Source organism: Emys orbicularis, chromosome 10 (genome assembly GCF_028017835.1).
Source record: "Emys orbicularis isolate rEmyOrb1 chromosome 10, rEmyOrb1.hap1, whole genome shotgun sequence".
Classification (NCBI taxonomy): domain Eukaryota; kingdom Metazoa; phylum Chordata; order Testudines; family Emydidae; genus Emys; species Emys orbicularis.
Window position 1 is genome coordinate 76,261,450 of NC_088692.1, and position 17,496 is coordinate 76,278,945.

Genomic DNA, 17,496 nt, shown 5'->3' on the forward strand with positions numbered 1-17,496 from the left:
AGTTTCTGTGAGAAGATGACACTCGTGCAGAGGAGCCTCTCTTGAGAGCAGGCAGCCTAAGCCCATCTCCAGATGACTAATTCAGGCTGTAAAAGACGGGGAAATGAACAGCAGAATGCTCTGGAACACCGGGAAGTCAGGCTCTCCATCTTGGCTTCCTTCAGGGAAATGTCTTAATTAAGAGTCTGTCTTGCAAGGAGAGATCATTTTAATCTTAGAGATTAAACATTTCTTCTTGAAATAGCAGCAAGGGAAAAGTTTTCCCCATGCCATCTTCTCCTCTCTGGAGCAATTTGGCCTGTTGCAGAAATGAAGGACAGACAGAGCCTGGACAAGATTCCACCCCTCCAACCCCCACACGAGTTCTGCTAGTGCACCTGAGTCCTGGGCCCCTAAAGAACTCCGCAGTCCTGACCTGCAGCCCCCCACCATTCCAGTCCTGGGCTCCCATGCAGCTCTGCTGATGGTCCTCAAGCCTGACCCACAATGCACCCTACTGTTCCAGTCCTGCTCTTGCTCCCTGCACTTCAGTCCTGACATGTGGTACCCCCTGCAAGGACTCGGTGCATTAGTCACAGCAAATAATTTATTCAGCACATATTGCCCCTTTCTCTGTTTGTTCAGGCTTTGATTCGGATGACTGTGTTCTCCGCATGTATTTGCATAATGGTTTGAGATAACTTAGGTCAGCCTGTTGTTTGCTCTTAACTGTATCTTCCGTGATTGGTGCCTGGGATATTTGCAGTGTGTCACTTCCCTGCTCCCTGAGTGGGGGCCGGCCCACCCACTCACAATCTTCACAAAGGCTGCACAAATGCTTCTGGTGCAAATACACAGCTGAACAAGTGTTCACTTCCCTTTCTGCAGAAGGCCTTATCGACAAGCATTTGCTCATAAGAACTTTCCTTGAGAGTGAACATATGGGGTTGGGAATCCCAAAGCCAACTCAGTCTTTTCTATGACGGATTGTTTGGCTGTCACTTGCTATAGCCTTCACCCAGCTGTGTCCCCTGCAGTTGCAGGCCTGGCCTTTCCCGAGCTGACGCTGGCCACTGTGGATGAAAGGCCAATGCCCTTCCATCTGCTACATGCCACTGCCTCCATTAGCACTGTTCCAGCGGGAGCCAGAGTTGGCAGGGAGGGCTCCCTTTTATATGGGCTGAATGCCGAGCTTCCACACTGTTTCCAGCCACTGTCAGCTCTAGGAATTAGGGGTCCAAAATCATCTCTCCTCCCTGTCCCCGTGACTAGATTTGCTGTGCCAGCCCCTTGCACTGTCTTGTAGTGGGCTGGTTTTCTGTTACTGGAGTCCAGTTGTTGCTGCAGAGTCAGGGTTGGCCTCTGCCTCCCACAGCTCCACTAGGCCCAAGCTGTGCTACAGCCCACAGTGCCAGTCTGTCCCATAACAGACTCAGTGCACTAAGTGCCACAACTGTTTCTCATGCAAGTGCTTACGTCAGGAAGAAGAGGCTGTCACGGGGCAGTGTGCACTGGAGAGGATGGGTACAGCAAAGGACCATTGTACCTGTTGCTTTTGCTTTGAAAGCATCTATAGCATCGAAAAACCCAGCCCCTTCCCCACGGCCTTGACACGCACAGCTGTTCCTTTAGAAATAGCTGTTTCCATGGTTTTCCCAAAGAAAACACATTCCCCCCCCACCCCACCCCACCGCCTTAACCTTGTGACAGCAGCGATGACGTGGCTTCTTTGGAAAGGCCACTTCATGTAACTATGGTAACAATTAGCTCTCTATTTTACCTCAGGGGTTGTGTTAACCAGACAGACACAGATTTATTCTCCCAGGGGCAGGTGCTTCTCTTCCTGACCATGTGTTCAGAGCATTGCTGCTGCCACATAGGGAGGAGGTCACCTCTAGCACCCTCTAGGGCCTTGCCTGGGGGAGGGGAGGGGACTCTTCTCCAGTCCAGTAAGATTTACTTACAGGACAGAGGTTGAGGGTGGGGGAGCAAAGCCAACCCTCAGGGCTTCCCCAAATAACTGTCCCCCCCACCCCATGTCCGTGATGCCTCCCTTCACATCAAGTTGCAAGGAGAAGCGAGACTAAAAGGGGACTGGGCAAATGGTAGGCAAGGGGTCCACCCACACCCAAACGGCTCCTGAGCCAATCCCCCAGCCCTGGCAGTTGTCTCAAGGATGGTCTGAGATTTCTTGGGTCCTCTGGGCTGCAGGAATTAAGCCCTGCTGTCCTGACGTGGTTTTGATGGGAGTTATGGCACAGTCTAGGCCAGCAAATGGCCATTCTCCTCTCAATCTACTGAAGCCTCAAAATGGGACAATGGGCTAGAGGAGGGACCTGAGGGTAAAACCCAGCAATGCAAGGAATGTTGCTCGTACCCATTAATAGTCCAGCAGTGAAGGAGAAGAGCAGCTGGCTTAAAATGTGGCTCTAGTCTGAAAAGAGACTGTAAAAATGGCACCTTCTTACTCAACAAATCTGCTGCTTGGGTGAAACGGAGTCACAGCTGCTCACTGCAGTGACTAAAATAAGCACTGAATGGCTTTTTATTCCTCTTAGCCTTGCAAAGCCCACTCATCTCTGGGAGAGGGAGCTGGATTTGGTCCGACCTCGTGCATCATTAATACAACTGTTCACTTAGTTCCAGTTCTGCTCTCAGTTACACCCTGTGCAATCCACCAGACTCTTTATTACTGGGGAGGATGGTGCGAGAGCCAGACAGAGCCCAGCTCGTCTATCAGCACCCAGGCTGGGCTTGAGCACTGGCAGTTAGAAAAACCATTCTTTTACTTTTCAGGTGAGCCAAAGTGATGTGGGATCAGTGAGAAACCAGACATGAGAGAAGCCCACGTTGCCATTCTTACAGAGTCGTTGTAATATTCAGCAGGGATCTTTTTTTCTTTATTGCATGAGCAAGTCAGCCATGTTCTTTCAAGACTCCATTCGCAACTGTCAAGGACCATCTCCAGATTTCCCTCCTCTGAGCATTAATGTTGTAAAGGATCATCAATAAACCCTAGAATGCAACTTATCACTGCAGAACTAGGAGCAGGCCGCAATGCAGGCCACTTTGAAATGGGTCGGACCCCTGGGGGAGGATATCACTCCTGCCAAGAGAATGTGGGGAGCACCCTGCTTGGTTAAGCCTCAGAAAACCCTGCTTTGTGGAGGGAGTGTGTGTGTCATGTCGCAATGGCCAGGACACCCGACCTTTGTATCCTTTTGGGTGGGGTATGGGGAGGAGAGAGAGGCCTAATCCTATGTATGAAGTTTCTCATCCTTTCAGTTTGGTGAATCTACTTTCAGATGTCAGTTTACATCAATGTGAGAGTCCCAGCAGGAGATCTGGCTCTGGAACAGCGGAATCATTGAGACGATGGGACAGCATCAGTTTACTTAAAGGACCAAACTAGCAATCAGTTGCAGGGCTGAGGGAAAACCTCCTCCCCAGAAGAATGGGGCATGTACATTTTGGGGGGTGAACACAGGAGATATTCAGGTATAGGTGTGCAATGCGTGTAGGGTTAATGCAAGGTGTGCAGTAGACATGGTCACAGTTAAGGCTTCAGGAGGCAGATTCTGGCCTCTGATCCCTGCCCACAGCTTCCTTGACTTCAGTGGGACTCACATGTGTATCAGAACATGGACTGGCCCATGATGACTTAATATGGGAGGGCAGGCCACCCACTTCCCAGTCAAAGGTTCAATCCCTGCTCTAATGTCCTCTCCTCCCTCCCATGGAAGAGTGGATCTTCCCAATAGTAGCTGTCAAGGCACTGCAGCAAGCAAGCCTCACAGCGGGTGGGTGGAGAAGAGTGACAGAGTCTGAGAGGGCAGGCGGGGGCGTGTGCAGTGGTGTGTGCGCACAAGCGACAGAACATGCTACAACTGACAACATGAGTCAGCTACAGAGCCACGGAGCAGAAAGGCCCAAGGAAGGCAGAGGCTGGAGCTAGCCTTGTGTTCTCAAGTCTGAGGGAAGGAGCCTTCACACACCCTTGCGAAGGGGAGGGGAATCCAGGACATCCAAGACATTCTGAGCAGCTGGAGGGTCCGGCTCTGACAATCTCTTAAATGGGGGGGTGGGAGGAAACAAGCCCGATCTCATTCCCAGGACACACTGGCTGGTGGGATGGAGGAGGAGGATGCAGATTATTTCCCAATCAAGCACAATCCCATTGGAATTCTGAATGGAGTTAGAATGGGTAATTGTTTATATTTATGGGTGGCCTAGGAGCTGCACACAACACAAGCTGGGCTTCTTTCATGGTTTAACTAAGGCCTGGTCTACCCTAGAAAGTTAGGTCAGCAAAACTACATTGGTCAGGGGTGTGAAAGATCCACACCCCTGTGCAGCATAGTTACACTGACCTAAATCCCCATGTAGACAGCACTAGGTCGTCAGAAGAATTCATCTGTTGACCTAGCTACCACCTCTTAGGGAGGTGGATTACCTGGGCTGATAGGAAAACCCCTCCTGTCCATGTAGGTAGTGTCTACACGAAAGCACACACTGGCGCAGCTCTGCGACTGTAGCATTTTAAGTGTAGACAAGCCCTAAGGCAAGGAATGCAGTCTTGGCAGGGGGAGGGAAGAAAGGGGGTTTATGCTCAACACAGCTAAATCTTAACAGCACCCTCAGCAGGCAACAGGCAAAGAGGCCCAAGTCCTTATTGTGAGTTCAGGGACCTAGTCTCAGCTCCCTTCCACCCATGGGGAAGCGGGATTTATGCAGAGCACTGCCCCCTCTCATAGACATAGCCCCAGTCACTGAGGAGGGGTTCATCCTGTGGCCTAGGAGGAGGATGCTGCATTAGAGTTGGTGACTGTCTGGTTTGACTCCCGCACTCTGTTTCATTCTTTGCAGAACTGCTTGGACCCTTTCTTGCAGCTCCTCTCAGAGGGGGTCTTGGGCAGTCTAGCCAGAGAAGGAGGGTGATGGTGCGGTTTAGGCAACAGGCTGAGACTCGGGAGAGCTGGGTTTAAGTCCTGGCTCAGCCACAAAGTCCCTATGTGACCTTGGGCAATTCACAGTCTCTCCGCATCCCAGCTCCCCCGCTGTACAATGGAGCTCACAACAGTTCCCTGCCTCCCAGAGGTGTTTGAAGAGTAAATCCATTGATGTGTGTGTGAGGTGCTCAGATGCAACAGTGATGGGGGCTATAGAAATACCTAGACAGAGTGAACCGCTCTAGCCTTCCCAGTTCTTCACTCTGCTCCCCTACTGTCTACCCAAAACACAGCTACTGTACGGATCAACCACACTCAGAATGAAAAAAGTGAGAGTGAGACAGCCAGAGAGAAGAGGGTGAGCACCCCCCAGCAACAATCAGAAATCCAGCCTGGTGTGAAGAGGTAATTATGCCTGGAGCCAGTGACGGGAAGGGGGAGAAGGAGCCAAGTTCTCCATAGCAACAGGTGTTTGCCACGTAATGGAGCCCTTTCCGTTTGGCCTCAGCAGCAGTCACCCTTATTCACATGGTCATAAATAATTCAATTTTATCATTCACACACATGAATGCTGCAGGCCTAGGCTCCGTGCACATCCAGCCTCCATCTGTCTGGAGGGGGAAAGGCAAAGCACACACTGATAACAGAGGCAAACATTTGTTTAACATGTATGAGTGTGGCCAGATGGTACATTTGGCGCGGGGAGCGGATTAAAAGGGAAAGGAGAGGAATGAAGTGAGCGAGAGGAAACCCCCCTTTAGCTCCAATTTCCATATGGACCCTTAAAAAAATTCCATGCCATTTCATGTTTTATCCCATATTTGTGGTCTTGGTAGTTGGTATTTGGAGACATCCTTAGATTGCCAGTTTAGCAGTTCGGCCATGTTTCTTCCTGGGTAGTGAGCACAGTCAGAGGAAGCTCTAGCACCTATGGCCATCTCCATCAGCTAATGCAAGAGGTCCTTGCTAATCAAAGGGAGGCTGCTACATCTCCTGAAATATGTGGGACAACCCTGATTCCAGTAAACTAATCTTACAGGACAAGGAAAGAACCCAAATAGATCAGGGGGGCTAAGACATCACACATGATCATGATCATGGAATTGGGCTATTGCACAAGGACCAAACTGGTCATCTGTTTTAGGCTTGGGAAAAGCCTCCTAACCAGATGACTGGGGGCATGTAGATTTTTGGGGTCAAACCAGGAAATCTTCAGTTCAGATCTGAGCTAAATATCCCTGCTAAAGCCTGTGCCAATATTAGTGAGGGGGAGTAAGCAGAAAGCTTTCCTCTCCAGCTGCTTCCTAGAGCCAGAGGATTCCTGGTGTTTACCGCTGTGTCCCACGCTGCCTGAGAAGGGAGAACAGCCCCCCTGAAACTGTTGGCTTTGTCAGAAAATAATGAAACTGACAAACAGAAAGACACATTGCAGAACGCCCATTGTTAGTGTAATTAGTGGGCTCTGTGCTGCTCTCTCTTGTGGGTGAAGGGGGGCTGATGAGAGAAAACAATAGAATTAACAGAGTTAATAGGGTGGATTTTAAAGAGACTGCATATTATTCCAGAAGAGACTGTGCATGCTGCGCACTCACAAGCCGATCTGCATACTGGAGACACAAAGATGGGTCATTAGCTCCCAGTGGCATCAGTTTCTAAAATCCCCTTGCAAATTCTACACAATCCAGACCAAATCACAGCAAGGGCACAAAAGCTGAGATCTTTTGTCCCTCTCCATTAGATCCACATTCGGACAGAATGAGGGTTTTCATTCTTATATATGAATCATGCAGACCATGTAGGGGCAGATATCATATACTATATGCAAGAATTATATGACGTGTTATGATCAAATAGTGAAGCAATCAGAAGTCTAGAATTACTCATGTAACCTTAACTCTGTCCCCTTGTGCATTAGCTTTTCAATACATTATTATAATTCCATGATTGCATACTATTGTTTCCACCAGATCCCTACCTCATTCAGTAGGTGCAAAATTAAGTCCCAATTACTCTTTAGGAGAGCACCTAAGTACATGCTTAACTTTGAGATTACGTATTATCCTGAACTGAGGCCCATCGAATGAGGAAAGGGTGTTAAATTATTTTAGGTCACTTCAGTTCTATTAAGAGGAAGGATGCACAATGTGCAATTGATACCTGTCAGCCAACTTTTACAATTTTCTCCTCTCTAGAAATGAGAATACTTATTTTAAATAAAATAAAGTGTGGGAACAGAGTTACAGGATGCACAAGCAACCATCGCTCTGGCATTTCCTGAACTGTGTATGCTAACTGCAGCTGTAATGCTCTTAATGTAGGGTTTTTGTATGGAACTTCCCAGGATTTTTTTTAAAGTGATAAAAAATATAAATATTTAGGTATCTACTATTTAAGAAATACAAACAAAAACCCTTTGGATTATCAAGACATGGACAATCACCACTTCAGCTATCTTCCTTGTATGTTGTATCCCTCCCCCTTTGTCTTTTCAGAATGTAAGCTCAAAGCCAATAACTGTGCCTTTCCATGTCAGTACAGACCTAGCACATTATGGGCACGACTGTAATAATATTAGGCCCACAACTGTAGATATCTAGTACTAACCACAGGCAGTTAATTACACTTCCCAAAAAGCTTCCACTACACTATTAGTAGCAACAAAAGAGTAGGTCAGGTTCTAGCAATCCTCCAGCCAAGTGTTTTTTACATTCATGGATCTCCACAATCCAATCTAGCACCCGCTATAATTGTCAAATAGAATCTGATGGGGGCATTATCATGCCATGGTTTCAGAGCTCTCTTCTCTGCTGTTTTGTGCAGCAGAGATTGCAAACACAGTTAAGAACTTCCCCAGGTCACCTTGCTAATCTTCCATGGGGCGAGTTACCCAAAAAGGAGCCATCTCAAGAACATCAACTTCTTCCTCAACAAGCTGGACCAACAAACCCTCTGGCAGCTGTGGATACACTCCATGTTTTACTAGTTCAGTCTGAGATCATATAACAGCCTTAGGGTGCACTAACAATATGTACGCTAATAAGATGAATCAACATGTTAGCTAGTAAATTATGGCTAGTCTCACTCCCATCATTCCTTGAAGAGCAAAGCCAGCAAGAACTGCCTGCTCTGAACGAGCCCAGGAAGGAAGATCTCATAGGTGATTAGTCCAGTCCTCTTTGGGACTCCACAGAGGGCTTACCATTTGACAAGCAACTGATTCAGGCTGGACGACAGTAGCAACAGGACATGATCTAGTATTCCTGATTCTTGCCATACAGGCATTTTGTTACAATTGTAGCTAACAGCAACATACAGTCACTCTCCTAGAATTTGTACCTCCTCCATAGGGTTTAACCCTTGAATTTCCCCAGAGAGGATGTCCTTGGTCTTTCAGTGGGTTCCTAACACTCCCTCCTGTCTATTGACCAATACTCCTGCACACCTTTCTGCTGCACCAGCAGGTACTGCTCAGATGCCCTCTTGGATTTCCTTTGTGCTCATCTGTCACTACTGCAAACCTCAGCTTTCCCTGAGTGGCACAATGGTTAGGCTATTGCACAGGTGATAAGTGTCTTCCGAAGTGTCAGGTGGTAAGGATAGCTCAGTTGATTTCAACCTTGGATTCAAAGGTTTCATCCATCACTGTATAGGCTTCCAATAGCAAGCTCCCTTGATATCTTCAGGGAAGAGCTAGCAGGCTTTCGGGGGCTTCCTTATTACTGCTTGCAGTGGGGATTATTTTTAGCTTCTTTGTGAGCAACGTGGATGCTCAAATATCTAATCTTTATATAGAAGAGTGTGCAGTTGTTGGTGCTTCTTGGATTGACCTCATTGCCCTTCTCAGCTCTAAATTCAAGCTGGAGTAATGCAGCTGCAGAGGCCATTTGAACCTTCTCATCAGTAAAGGTGCTGCTGCATCACTGGCTGGAGTCACCCCATCACTTCTCCCCTTACCTTAACCCCCAAACAAACAAAAAATCCACCCAGGGACAAGCCCCCTGGGGTTGATTGTTGGGAGATTTTAACCCAATGTGTGCCAAAGCACTTCAGCTCCCCGTGCTGCTGCTGCAAGTGGGAGAAGCAGATGTGCAAACCCAGGAAAGCAGCAGCCTCAGATTCCCACTCAGTGGGAGATTTCCATTTTATTACTTTATTTGTTTTTCTGCTACCTCAAATAAACAAGGGACCAGCCCAAGCTCTCAGCACTCTGGACAATCTCAGACATCATCACTTGTCACCTAGGTGACAACACCCCAACAGACTTGTCTGCAGATGAATACTGAGGTGGGGCAGGGGATGAAGTGGAGATGTTTAGTTTCTCTGACAAGGGACACACCAGGGAGCTGAGATATTTGCTCTGTTGCTTTAAGGGGAAACAATCTGTATACTGGGGATGGGATATTTGACAGAGTACCTAGTAGCTCATCTGTGAATAGCACCCACCCTTTGTGATCTGGGTGGGAAAGGAATTCTGTTCAGAGGCAAACTGAGCTAGTCCCAGAGGGCTGACCCAGTGCCTTCCACAAGCCCAGACAGACACCAAGGGCCAGATGCTCAACTCGAGTATGCCAGTGCAGCTTCTTTGAGTTGGAGGGACCTACACTCATTTAAACCAGCAGAAGATCTGGTTTGCTGATGTGCAAACCTGAGCACAAGGTAGCCAGGGGGAAGTGGATTGAAGAGTTTTTAAAACAGTCACATTTATACATTCAGGAAGGCAGTTCCATATGGCGGGGAAACACACAACCCACTCCTCCTTCCTCATCTTCTCTAGCCTGTCCCAAGGCTCAGACCCCATCCCCCCAACCAGGCCCATACTAGTGATATTTCAATCCTTGGCAAAACATAATGCAAGGCACTTACCTGCACTGGAGCCTGGCTGCTTCCTTCCTCCCAGAGATGGAAGAATCGTGGATAGTAGAGCAGGAGCACTGCAAATCCGGAGAAAGCTGCATCTGCCACCTCACCCCCTCAAACCCTTTGCCTCTGCTGCAGCCTTCTGCCCTTCCTGAAGTGATTGTCATGTTCCCTGCCACATGTACCCCAGGCATCTCATGAGTAGAGGATACCTGGAGAAGGCAACCTACACACACACCCCATTTCTGCTCCGCACTCAGTGCCTGGTCGCTTTGTTTCCAGTGGGCAGCAGCAGCATCTTCCCTGTTTGCACTGAAGCTGCCAGAGACATTCCAGGCCATCTGGCAACATGCCGGGGCCATGCCCCAGACCTGGCTCGCTGCCAAGTGCCAAGCGCCGGTGAGAAGACACCAAGCTCTCTGGCTTTGGCCAGGCGCACAGCTGCATTTTGGGCACCTCTGAACTTGGGAACCTGAGTCTGCCTCAATTTAAAAACAGTCCCTGTTACACACCCCAGTTTATACCCAGCACAGGAGCGTCTGCTGCTTCTTGACACCCACATGAGCCTAGACCTGCCCCCAGCTCGTGCTGGGGCTGGAGAGGCAGCAGAATGAAGGATATTTTCAGAGATCTAAATATAAATGCAAGAGAGAGCGAGGCAGAGGTGGCCCTGGAGCCCCCCTCCAGAGTCCTGCAGACTGCCACGACAAGGACACTGTCTGAAGGCTTCAACCAGAGAGATCGGCGGGGAACTGTCCGCGGCTGTGGTGCTGCTAGGACGCTGACAAGGTATGGTCTGGGGAAATGCTGTCCACTTTGCTGGTGCTGAAATCGTACTGCAGCCTGCCTCAGGGGCCACGCTTCGGGTGTTACCGGAGCCTCACACACCTGCCCGCCGGAGGTATTGAAACCCGGGGGCATTTACTTCTCAGGGTTCTGCTGACAGCGCCCACCTGACAAATCTCTGGTTACCATTCATCACGCCGCACAAAGGCAGCCCAATCCGGCCTTTCAATTATTAAACCCCAGGATATTACAGGACACACGACCCGGCACATCAAAAGTTCATCAGCTTGGACATCCCGCCCTCCCCCCCTTCAAGGGAGGCTGGGGGAGACTGGAGGAAAGCGGTGGCTAGACTGGGTCACTGAAGAGAGAATTGGGAAGAGCCGGAACCTCAGCCAGGAAAGTGCCTCTAACCTCCTACCCACCATCCAGCCCTCCACCCTGAACGGTCTCTCGCCTGTTCCCCCACCTTCCCCAATCTACCTCTCTGCTGGGAAATAGCTCCCTTGTGATGGGGAACCCTGGGGGGAAAGACATGCTTTTTGCTAGGTGATGTTCCACAGAGAAATACAGGAGAAGGACTGGACGCATTGATAATGGAGAAGTGCAGACATCAAGCCATTGGGCATGAGTTCCCCTGGCTGCTACCGTTTAATAAACAGCAGCGGAGTAATTGGGGGTGGCAGTGACACACAATGAAGCCCCTTTGTTAAATCACAGCCCGCAATTGTTCTCCAATTCGATTTGCACTAAAGGGAAGTCAAAGCAAAGCGTTTTCTCCTCTTGTGAGGGTGGGGAGGAGAATCTAAGGGAGAGAGAGATCCTCTGAGATATTAAAGCCCAATAATACAATCAAGAGTTTGCTGAATTAAATTATTAGCATTCAACAAGTCCCGCAAAAGGGTAATTGCCATTTTCCAGGAGAGGATGCTAGGATAGCATTCATTGCTCCGGTCCCCGGGACTCGAAGGGAAGCCGGGACGGGAAAGCGAAATGAAAGGCCGGCAGAACCGCTCGTCGCAGGGAAGGGGGAGCGATTTAGGCTCTTGGTGAACAAGGGGGAAGCTGGCAGGAGCAGAGTCCCGGGGCAATTTCACGGTGTGGGGTCCTTACAAGACCAGGCTGGTTGTATGTGTGGGGGAAATGGAAGTGAGAGAGAGGGAGGAACACAGTAGCTAGAGGGGAAGGAGAGGCAGGCGTGGAGGGAGGAGAGCAGGTGAAGAAGCAGATGCAGCTAGCAGCGTCCCCCGCTGCCAAGATTTGATCCGGGGCAGGGAAGTCCTGGTTCGGGGGAGGACCCGCCAGAGGTCCCTCGCCCCTGCTTTTCCCGAGCCGGGCTTGCAAAGAAGCCGCCCCGGGGGTCCATCAGATTCTCTCTCTCCGGTCTCCCCCTACTTGGCCGAGCGCCTTCGCTCAGGCTGCAGCCAGCCGCACACGCGTGTTTGCCGCCCCCCTAAAGCCGGGGGCCGAGGCCCAGCGGGACGGGACCGGAGCAGGCTGAGAAAAAACCCGCCGCATGGGAGCTGGGAGGGCAGCCCCCCTCCTGCCGCTTGCAAGTCTAGACACATGCACTCACGCCAGCGCCGCAAGCCACTGCGAGCCTCCCGGGCGCTGGGGCCCCAGGGACTCCCCGGCAAACTTTCCCCAGCCCCGGAAGGAACGGGGTTAGTCTGCAATGAAGCCTTACCTCTTGCCATCTCCCTGGGGCGGACGGAGAGCCCGGCTGGCGGCTTCTTCCCGCGCCTCGGTCTCCACCAGAGTGAGCGAGGCTTTCACCCAACGCTGCTTCTTGTAGGAGTTGTGCTCGCTGGGGGTGGCCAGGCTGCGCCGTGTCCTGCCCCCTGGACCACCTGCCTCCTCCGCCCTGGCAGCAGCAGGCTTGGACGGAGGGTGGGGCAGGGGCTGCTGCTGCGCCCCATCTTTTGATCAGGTGCAGAGACAATAGCCGGGGCTCCTGTTGCAGGACTGTCTCTTTAAACCCTTGATCAACCCACAGGTGGCCTGTCACCGCCGTGGACATCCATGACGTCACCCGAAAGGAGGTAGGGAGAAAAATCCGACTTCAAAACAAGAGTCCCCGGGCGACCATGGCAACAGATTGCAAATGTCAGTGCACACATCATCCATCCTGGTGCTGCTAAATTGCCTTCCTAGTGCCTCCCACATGGGGGTGGAGGGGGGGTGTGTGGAATCAGTGTAAATCTACAGCAATTAGCACGGGTCCAGCCTTGCTAAGGAAGAAGCATTGCAGGTGCTACCGGATTTGCAAAATCCTCTGTGCCTCTGCACATCTCTTTCACCATAGCAGCTTCATTTATTCTCTCTCTCTCTGCTGAGCACTTGCAGTGGCTCCTAGGATGGAAAAAGCTTAGCTGCTCCCTTGCTTAGAGCAAATCCTAAACAAGTGATGTTTTGCATCTGACTATCAATAGGAAGGTCTTTGAAGGCGAGAAGAGGCTGGGTTCCATTCAGAGTTAAGGGATACACCAACTAGCCTTAGTTCCTAAAACGGGGATTAAAATGCAGCTGCATATTCTTTTTATAACCTTCTTACACACACCTGGTCCTATTTTTTCCTCGTTGCAGGAGAATTACTTGCCCCAGCTATAGACATATTCAAATCCACTTGCTGCCCTCCTTCCCTGCTCTACCCTTTCAAAGTCAGCAAATGGGCACAGTATCTGGAAAGGTTTGCTGTTTACTTGAAGAGGTTAGAACAGATTGGGTAGGTAGAGGAGTGTGATAGGAGGAGCGGGGTGCAGGCTGTATCTCGGAAACAGTTGCAGATTCCCCCCTGGCAACTCAGTGCAGAGACGTGACCCCACAGGGCTCAGCATACAAGATGTTCAGACACTACCTGGATGTGGTATAAATACCTAACTAGATATTGATTGTGATGATTTAAGTGCCCATCTCAAGCTCTGGGCCCTTTACAACAATTTCATGCAAGAGTTAAAACATTGTCATCCTTTAGGTGACCAGATGTCCCGATTTTATAGGGACAGTCCTCATTTTTGGGTCTTTTTCTTATATAGGCTCCTATTACCCCCCCCCCCCCCCATCCCGATTTGCTGTTTGGTCACCCTAGTCATCCTCTCGGCATAGTTAATAGGTGGCCTGGAAATCATCTTAACAAACTAACCCCTTTAACTGCAATGTCCATCAGCCCACTTCCCCAAATGAAAGCAAAGGTGGGATGCCTGGAAGATTAACCATCTGTGCTCTGGCAGACAAGGTGGGGGAATCAATTCCAAAGTCAAGGACACCTCCCAGAAAATGCTTTACAGAGAGCCCTATATTCACAGAATATATTATTCTCTTATACACAGAAATGGCTCCAGTTGTGGGAGCATCGTATGAGAGAGTGTGATGGCCTCTCAGTTAGGCAGCTCCCAGTCCATTTCATGTTTTATAGGTCAATAGCTCTGCTATTAAGTAGCCAGTGTAGTTACCAGAGAATGAGTGTAAATTGCTCTCAAAGCGATGCACTGATTAACAAGTGGGTGGCTACATGCTGCATTAGCCTCAGTTTCCAAATGGTCTCAATGTGCAGCCACATGTTGAGCTCACTAATGTCATCCTGATGGATGGAACATATGCTGATGGCAAGTCCCATTGCCTTGCTACTTTGGCTTTGTCAAGTGTTATGCCCTGCAACATGGGTCACTGCAAGAGTCTGGATCATTTTGAAAGATCTCATGCAACTTTTTAAACTATCTACAGCTCTCAGTAAGCGTTTGTACAGCATCTAGCACAATAGGGCCCTGATCCCTTTGTGATGTCCTTAGCCACCAGTGCAGTACAGGTAACAATACAATTTTGCCATTTTCAGCTGTGAAAAGAGCTTTGGGCACCAGTTAAAATGGGATTTTGTGATGTTTCACTATGATGAAAAGGAAAGCGTATTGCCACATTCAATAGTGCTATAAAGGTACACAGTGTTTTACAAATCACAAATCAAAACAAGGTCCTGGCCCCAAAAGGACATAATCTGACTCAGACACACAAAGGACTACATAGAAAAAAGTGAAAAATTTAAAGCAAATGGACAACAGGCCAATATCTGCTTTGATTACACCATTACCACCCTGCTGACGTCAATGGGGTTGCAGAGGTGTCACTGTGAGCAAAATGTGGCCCCTAACGTTTTGTGAATTTGGGGACCACACAAGTCATCCCAGTGGCCTGCACTGAGAACATTTTCACCCAGAGCTGAAGTGAAGTTTATATTTCTGAATAATACTTTATTAAAGATCAGACATTTCACCTTCCACCCAAAGAGCTCAAAATACTTTACAAACATCAATTAAATCTCCCCGCAGACTTGGGAGGTAAGTAAATACTGAATTAAGGTTGTTTGGGGGATTTTTTTTGGCATTGGTAAAAAAATCTCAGACATTAGAGATAGTTAAGACCTTTGAAACCACCCCAAAACCTAGGTGCCTGCCCACCCCAAAACCTAGGGCTGGATTGTTCCTTACATTCCTTGTCTAGTTACTCAAGCAATGGAGCTTCCACTCCCTCTCCAGGCTGAAGTTCAAGGTACTTGAATGTAAGACAGGATGCTTTGCATTAGAAACACTGAGCTGGTAGATCCTTTCTAAAGAAAAAAAATGCAGGACTTAGATTTCTCATTGCAGAACTGACTAGCTACATCCTACATAGGAATCTTTAAAGGATAGGTTTTAGAGTGTTTAACCTAACTGCATTAATACTGCCTTTTATATTTAAGTGGCGTAAAATACCATTCTGAAGGAAGCTTTCATCAGGCAAGTTGTAGGTTGTATGGACAACAAATGATTTGACAGCTGAGAATGGCAGAATTCATTGAAGCTGCTGAATAACCCAATGGCCTAGGAACCTAAGCATGCATGAGGCTGTTGTATGCACACTGAGTTGAAATTTAATTAACAAGCCAAGTGTGTTCTGAGAATTCAGTCCTTGAGAAGGAATGGGTCTGACGATTGGTAAGAAATACTATTCAAGGCTGAAGTGATCTTAACTGCTTAACAGTATCTGTACTAACAATTTTCTGAGCAAATCCCCAGAAAGCTGTATTTTCTCTGACACAATGTGTAAGTCATTCTTAATGTTCAGCAACACTCTGTAGACCTTGTGGCTTTTGCTATTTCTGAAGCCTACTGCTAGCCTTGGAGGGGGAGGTTAGTTTAAGGTTCAGAAACTGAAGCATTTTCTTCTTTACAAGTGTGGCCCTTACAAAGAGAGAGGCTGACATTTCTCTGTAGCAGCATGGCACTCAAGGGTGTGCCTAGTGGCTTGAAATCCACAATGCAGTAGGTAATCCATTGCCCCTCGCTCATAGCATCTCCATAATCTGCCACAATAGGCCACTCATTGCACACAAGAAGGCACAGAGATCTAGCGCCAGCAGGCTGTTAGTAAAAGGCATAAGGAAGAGTACAAAAAATGTACTAGTCATCAGAAGAAAAGTTGCTCCTATACCAAAGAAATGAAAAGTTATACATGGAGCATAGTGCCTGCTCTCTGCACACGAGGGAGCTGGTGAAGCAGACCTGAAACAGAAGCTTTCCAATGCAAAGCAGGTGTGGGATTGTGTTACTAGTCTGGATTTGGAAAGCACTTGTCCTTCCTGTTCCATTCAGGCCTCACAAACAGCATGGCTGAGAAGTCAGGCAGAGGCTTTCTTCTGGATTGGACTCCGAGGGTAGGGGTCATATCTACCTGCTTGCACAATCTCCTCAATATATGTTTCACTCTATATGCATCCGAAGAAGTGGGCTGTAGCCCACGAAAGCTTATGCTCTAATAAATTTGTTAGTCTCTAAGGTGCCACAAGTACTCCTGTTCTTTTTGCTTGCACAATGGAGCCCAAATCCTGCCTCTGGCCTTTAGGTGGAGCCACAATACAAATAATAGTAAAGGGACACCACACCGGGAGGACAAACCTGTATCCCAGAGGAGAGGAATGGGACCAGGTTAAGTGGAGAGAGAAATTTACCAAGAAGGAAACAAGGTGAAAGGTGTCACACATCAACAGATTGGTCTGGCTCAAACTAAGAGGGTTTAGGCTCTCTATGGGCTTTGAAGATTTCTGAAAAGGACTGAAGTAAAGATTCTTAGATGAGAAATCCTAGTCCTAAAAAAGGCCCTTTCTGTCCCCCGCATCATGATGTCCTTCACCAGAATCTTAATTCATTCCAATCCCCGATCAGATCCCAAACTCAGACCTTGACAACTCCTACAAAACCTGACTGTAGCGGGGTGATTACCCCGCTCCTGCCCTGAAGGGTTTAAAACAGCCCTGGGGGGAGGTTGTGGCTGGGAGCTGCTAAGCTGGGCTGATTGGGAAGCAGCTGCAGCTGGGCCACACCCCAATCAGGCCTCAGCTGGCCCTATATAAAAAGGCTGTGAGCCAGAGGCCAAAGAGTCTCTCTCTGCCTTCAGAGGGAGAAGGGCCTGGCTGCAGCAAGCTAGAGACAGGGTACCTGAGTGGAGCAGGGCTGGAGACAGGCTGGGGAGCTCCAGCCTGGAAAGCCCCAGGCTGCGGCCTAGCGGAAGGCCAAGGGGTGCAGAGGGCAGCCCAGAGCTAGGCCAAGGCAGCAGGTCTAAACCCAACCTTGTCGATGATGAGTGGCCTATACTGCAGTCTGCCCCAGGGAATGAGGACTAGTTGGAGACTGGCAGTGGCCTTATCCTGAGGTGAGGTAGGTATAGTGGGTGGGGGTTCCCCAGGGAGGGGAGACCCTAGTACTGTGTGGGTACTGCCAGGGGACAGCACCCACAGCAAGGGGCACCGGGGTCTGGGGAAGGACACGGAGCCAGTAGAGGACAAGGTGGATCACTGGCCTGCAGGGGGTGCTCCAGGATGCTGGAAGAGCTAATTCCCGAAGCAACCAGTAGGAGGTGCCGCAGGGGTGAGTCCGCACCTCTACACTGACCTTTA